The sequence below is a fragment of the Galeopterus variegatus genome, unplaced genomic scaffold (assembly GCF_000696425.1).
Source record: "Galeopterus variegatus unplaced genomic scaffold, G_variegatus-3.0.2 Scaffold1551, whole genome shotgun sequence".
Lineage (NCBI taxonomy): Eukaryota > Metazoa > Chordata > Mammalia > Dermoptera > Cynocephalidae > Galeopterus > Galeopterus variegatus.
The window spans coordinates 204,230-210,229 of record NW_007727662.1 but is presented as its reverse complement, the minus strand read 5'-3'; positions in this window follow the sequence as shown (position 1 = coordinate 210,229).

Below are 6,000 nucleotides of genomic sequence, written 5' to 3'. Positions count from 1 at the left end.
AAAGCACAAAGCACAGAAAAAATATTTTCTATTCTTTTTTTTGTTTTAACCAAGATTTGAATGTCAAATTTAAGTTAATTGTGTTTACTCTTAGGGGTGTTGTAGAAGGGCCTTAAAAAGAACTATTTGTCTCAAATTTACACCATTCTGCTCTTCTCTGCCTTCCATCAGTGGCAGGACTGCAAATTCCAGCATAATTTAGGTTATGTTTGGCTAGATGCTTTCTGGATATAAGCCTTGTAGTTACAGTCATGTAGTGTAACTTTACCTCTTGAAGATTATGATAAGAAAAATAATGTTTTTAATATTATAGAGGATTTAAAACATGAACAAAAGTATACAGAATAGTCTAATTAACTTCCATATACTATTACCCATCATCAGTAATTGATGACATCTTATCTAGCTGTATTTACTTTCTCTATTTTATCGAATTAATTATACTTCTCAGAAGTATAATTTCATCTGTAAAGATTCAGCATGTATCTTAAAAAAGATAAGGACTATCAATTGGTGATTCCCCCTCAACCTGTTGTTTAAACAATGCTGAGCGTATTAAACCCACTGTAGCAAAGAAGAACATCAGCTTGACACAGAGTCTTGAAGATGAATCAAAATGGGAATGTTAGAGTAGGGTATTTATAAGATATGAGAGAGGGGCTAAACTGGTTTAAGGTGGGTCTTTCAAAGCAGAAAGCTGGTAAGACCCAAGAAAAGGTCGTGAATAGTTTAGGGTTGTGAACATAAGGAGGCAACAGTCTTAATTTAATATGGTTTAACTTACAGTATTTCCTATTTTCTTTCCTATTTCGATATCACCCATATATTATATTGTCTTCTTAAACAGGAGACAAAAAATATCTTCCATACTTTCATTATTTTACATTCCAGATGTAGATCTGGAATTTCTGTTCTATATGATGTTAGGTAGTGACTTTCATTTTTTCCTAAGTGGCTATCCAGTTGTCCTACCATCAGTTATTGAAAAGAACATAATTATTTCTTCACTGCTTTTAAATGCCAACTTTATTGTAAATCAACTGTCCATGTATATATAGGTCTGTTTCTAGGCTCTCTATTATATTCCATTAGCCTAATGGTCATTGCTTGTATTATATTAGTAGTAATGCCTTAATTACCTCACTATCTTAATAACAGTAATTTTATGTCTTAATACCTAGTAGATCAAATACTTTTATCTTGTTTTTCTTCAAGAGTGTCTTAGCTGTTATTGACCCTTTGCATTTCAGTATAAAATTTAGTATCAGCTTGTTACACAAAAAGATACTGTTAAGATAATGATTGAAATTGCATTGCATTGTTGAGTCAATTCTAGAATTTGAGTTATTGTTTTATTAATTCTAATAATTTATGTGTGCATTCTTATAATATGAATATTATTTTATAGGCACATACTTTTAAGTTTATAAATTATATATCTTATTATATTTCCTATTTATTTATTTATTTATTTATTTTTATTTATTTTTTTTAAAGATGACCGGTAAGGGGATCTTAACCCTTGACTTGGTGTTGTCAGCACCACGCTCAGCCAATGAGCTAACCGGCCATCCCTATATGGGATCCGAACCCATGGCCTTGGTGTTATCAGCACTGCACTCTCCCAAGTGAGCCACGGGCCAGCCCATATATTCCCTATTTATCCAGCACTTTTTTGTTTGTTTGTTTTTGTGGCTGGCTGGTATGGGGATCTGAACCCTTGACCTTGGTGTTACAAGGCTGAGCTCTTACGACTGACCTAACTGGCCAGCTCCCAGCACTTTTTTTATTGAGGTAAAATATGTACAACATAAAATTTACCATTTTAACTATTTTTAAATGTATAATTCAGTGGCATTAACTATACCCATAATATTGTACAACTACCACCACTCTCCATTTCCAGAACTTTTTCATCATCCCATAATGAAACTTTGTACCTATTAAACAGTAATTCCTCATTCCCACTCAGCCCTTGGTAATCTCTATTCTACTCTTTGTCTCTATGGATTTACATATTCTAGGTTAACTCATTTAAGTGGAATTATATATTTGTCTTTTTGTGTCTGGCTTATTTCACTTAGCATAATGTTTTCAAGGTTTATCCATCTTATACCATGTATTCTTTTTAAGATTGAATAATATTTCATTGCTTTTATTTCTTTTTCTTGCCTAATTGCTCTGGCTAGAACTTCCAATAATGTTTTCAGTAGAAGTGGCAAAAGCAGGCATCCTTGTCTGAATCCTGATCTTAAAGGGAAAATTTGTCTTTACCATTGAGTATGATGTTTGTTGTGGGTTTTTCATATATGGTGTTTATTATGTTGAGGTATTTTCCTTCTCTTCCTAGATTTTTCAGTGTTTGTACTATGAAAGGATTTTAAATCCTATCAAATGCTTTTCCTACATTAACTGAGATCATCATGTGGTTTTTCTCTTTCATTCTGTTAAGGTGGTAATCAATTGATTTTAATGTATTGAATAAATCTTGCATTATAGGAATAAATCCCTCTTGTTTGTGGTGTATAATCCTTTTAATATGCTGCTGAATTCAGTTTTACTAGTTTCGTTGATGGTTTTTGCATCAGTATTTATAAGGGATATTGTTCTGTAGTTTTCTTGTAATGTCTTTGGCTTTGGTATCAGCATAATACTGGCCTCATAGAATGAGTTAGGAAGTGTTATTTCCTCTTCAGTTTTTTGGAAAAGTTTGAGACATATTGGTGTTAGTTCTTATATAAATGTTTGGTAAAATTCACTAGTGAAGCCATCTGGTCCAGGGCTTTTCTTTGTTGGGATGTTTTGGTTACTGATTCAATCTCCTTACTCTAGTTACAGGTCTATTTATATTTTCTATTTCTTCATGATAACCTTTGGTAAATTATGTGTTTCTAAGAATGTATTTATTTCATCTATATTTCCAATTTTCTGGCATACAGTTATTCATAGTATTCTCATATAATGCTTTTTATTTCTGCAAAATCTGCAATTATGTCCCCACTTTCTTTTCTGATTTTAGTAATTTGTTTTTTCTCTGTGTTTTTCTTAGTCAGTCTGGCTAAAAGTTTTCAATTTTGTTTATTTTTTCAAAGAACCAACTTATGGTGTTATTGATTGTCTCTATTTTCCTATTCTCTGCTTTATTTATCTCTGCTCTAATCTTTATTATTTCCTTCCTCCTGTAAGCTTAGAGTTAGTTTTCTTTTTCTATTCGTTTAAGATATAAACTTAGGTTATTGATTTGCAAACTCTTTTCTTTTTCGATGTATGTGTTTATAGCTAGAAATTTCCCTTTAATGCTGCTTTTCCTGATTAGTTTTGCTATGTTGTGTTCTCTTTTTCATTTGTCTCAAGGCATTTTCTAATTTCCCTTGCAATTTCTTCTTTAATCCAGTGGTTATTTGAGTGTATTGTTAATAAAATAAAATAAAAATATTCAGGGGCTGGCCGGTTAGCTCATTTGGTTAGAGTGCTGCCTTGCAACACCAGGGTCAAGGGTTTGGTTCCCTGTGCTGGCCAGCTGCCAAAAAAGATTTAAAATATGAGTGTATTGTTTAGCTTGTGACTTTTCCAGTTTTTCCTCTGTTACTGATTTCTAATTTCATTTAACTGTGATCAGAAAAGATACTTTGTATGCTTTCAAACTTTTTAAGTTCATTAAATTTGTTTTGTGGCCTAACTTATGGTCTATCTTGTAGAGAGTTTTATGCTCACTGAGAAAAATGTGTATTCTGCTGTTGTCGGGTACAGTATTCTGCCACTACGTTTTAATTCGCCTCTATCTCTCCACTGTCAAACAAAGCTGCAGAGAACATCCTCACATGTCCTTTTATGAACCTTTGTAAATTACCTGTACACTGAATCACTGGGTCATGAGGTATCTGTATATTTAATTTGAATGTTGCCCTCAAGAATGGCACCCATCAACAGTTCCTGAGGCTTTTTATGTTGCCATATCTCTGCCACCACTTAACATTAACCAACTTTCTGGGGTTTTTTGCCAGGCAAATACATATAAAACAGTGGTTCTCAACTGCTGTTTTATGTTATTGCCCAGACGATAATTGGCAATGTCTAGAGACATTTCTGATTGTTACAACTGGGATGTCTACTGTCATCTAGTGATTAGAGGCCCAGTATACTGCTAAACATCCTGAAATACACAGAAGATCCCTTACAGCAATGAGTTATCTGGCCCCAAACATCAGTAATGCTAATATTGAGAAACACTGTTTTAAAGAGCTAGCTTGTTTTTACTTCGATTTGGATTTCACCGATTACCAATGATTTTCAGCACTCCTTTGTATGCATGTGGACTTTTTGGTTTCCATTTCTATGTATTTCCTATGCATAGTTTATGTCTTTTTATTATTATTGGAGTTCCTGTCCTTGTCGATTTGCAGGAGTTCCTTGTATAGTCTAGCTATTAATGCTATTATCCCTTGTAACTTTTGGAGATTTCCTTCTCCCTTTCTGTCAGCTCCTCTGGAGGATTAAAGATAGCCACAAATTCTTTTACTCTGCTTCCATTGAGAAGTAGGGGTCTATGTCCCTTCCCTTTGAATGTAGAAAGGCTCTGCAACTGCTTTGACCAAAAGAATATGGCAAAAATAACATTGTGCAAGTTTCCAGGCCCAGGCCTGAAGGAACTTGCAGCTCCCACTTTCTGTTTTTTGGAACACTCCTTCTTTGGAGCCCTGAGACACCATGTAAGAAGTCTGACTACCTATTGGAGAGATCTAGTAGAAAAAACCTGATACTGCATGGACAGGGAGAGGGACCCAGATGAACCCAGCTTTCCAGTCATCCCAGCAAAGATATCAGGAATGAGAGTTAAGTCATCTCGAAACCTACATATTAGATCATCTACCAACCAAGTGACCCCAGTCAATGTCACAAGGAGCTAAAGAATTGCCCAGCTGAGCCCTGTGCTACAAAATAATAAGGTCTAATAAAATGATTATTGTTTTAAGCCACTAAGTTTTGGAATAGTTTGACATGCAGGAATAGACAACAAGGGCAGTAGTCTATGAATTGAGGTTATATCCTACAAACTTGCTGAACTCTCTTGTTAGTTCTAATAGTTTGTCATTTGTTCTGTTGGGGTTGTTTTGGCAGATGATTATATCATTTACAAATAATAACCGTTTCATCTCTACCCTTCTAATTCTTAGATCTCTTCTTTAAATAGGGTGGCTGAGCCACACATCAGTTGGAGTACTCATAAGATTTATTTTATTTTAGTCTATTAATATAGTAAATTACATTGAGAGATTTTCCAAGATTGAACCATACCTGCATTCCTGGGATTTTTTTACTGAGTGATAGCTTTGCTAAAACCAAGGGGTAACAGGAATGAAGTACTGATACATGCAACAACATGAATGAATCTTGAAAAATTTATGCTAAATTAAAGAAGCTATTCACAAAGGGCCACATAATGTATGATTCCATTTATAAGAAATATTCAATAGGCAAATCGGTAGAGATAGAAAGTAGATAAGTGGTTGGCCTAGAAGGGTAATGTGTAAGGGGTATAAGGTATCTTTTTAGGCTAATAAAATGTTCTAAAATTGATTGTGGTGATGGATGCACAACTCTGAATATACTAAAGCTGCTAAGTTGTACAGTTTGAATGGATGAATTCTATAGTATATAAAGAATATGTCAATAAAGCTGTTTAAAAAAATTCAGTCAAAGTAATCATTTCCAGGGTTCCTTCCATGTCTAGAGTAGCAGACATTTTAAGGGTCCCCATAGCAGACATTTTGAACAGACATCTTCAAATCTTAAAAAGATGTCTTTGAGTGACCTTTTCACTTTCCTGCTCTTCTACTCAATTCTCAATTCCTTAAGGACAGAAACATATCTTATTTTTGTAGCTAGCAGTTAGTAGGCACTCAAATAATTATTGAGTAAATAGCCATTGTAAATCTTCAGAACAAAGATCAAAGCCAGTGCAATCATCAAAATAATGTGTGAAGTGGGCCGAGCCTGTGG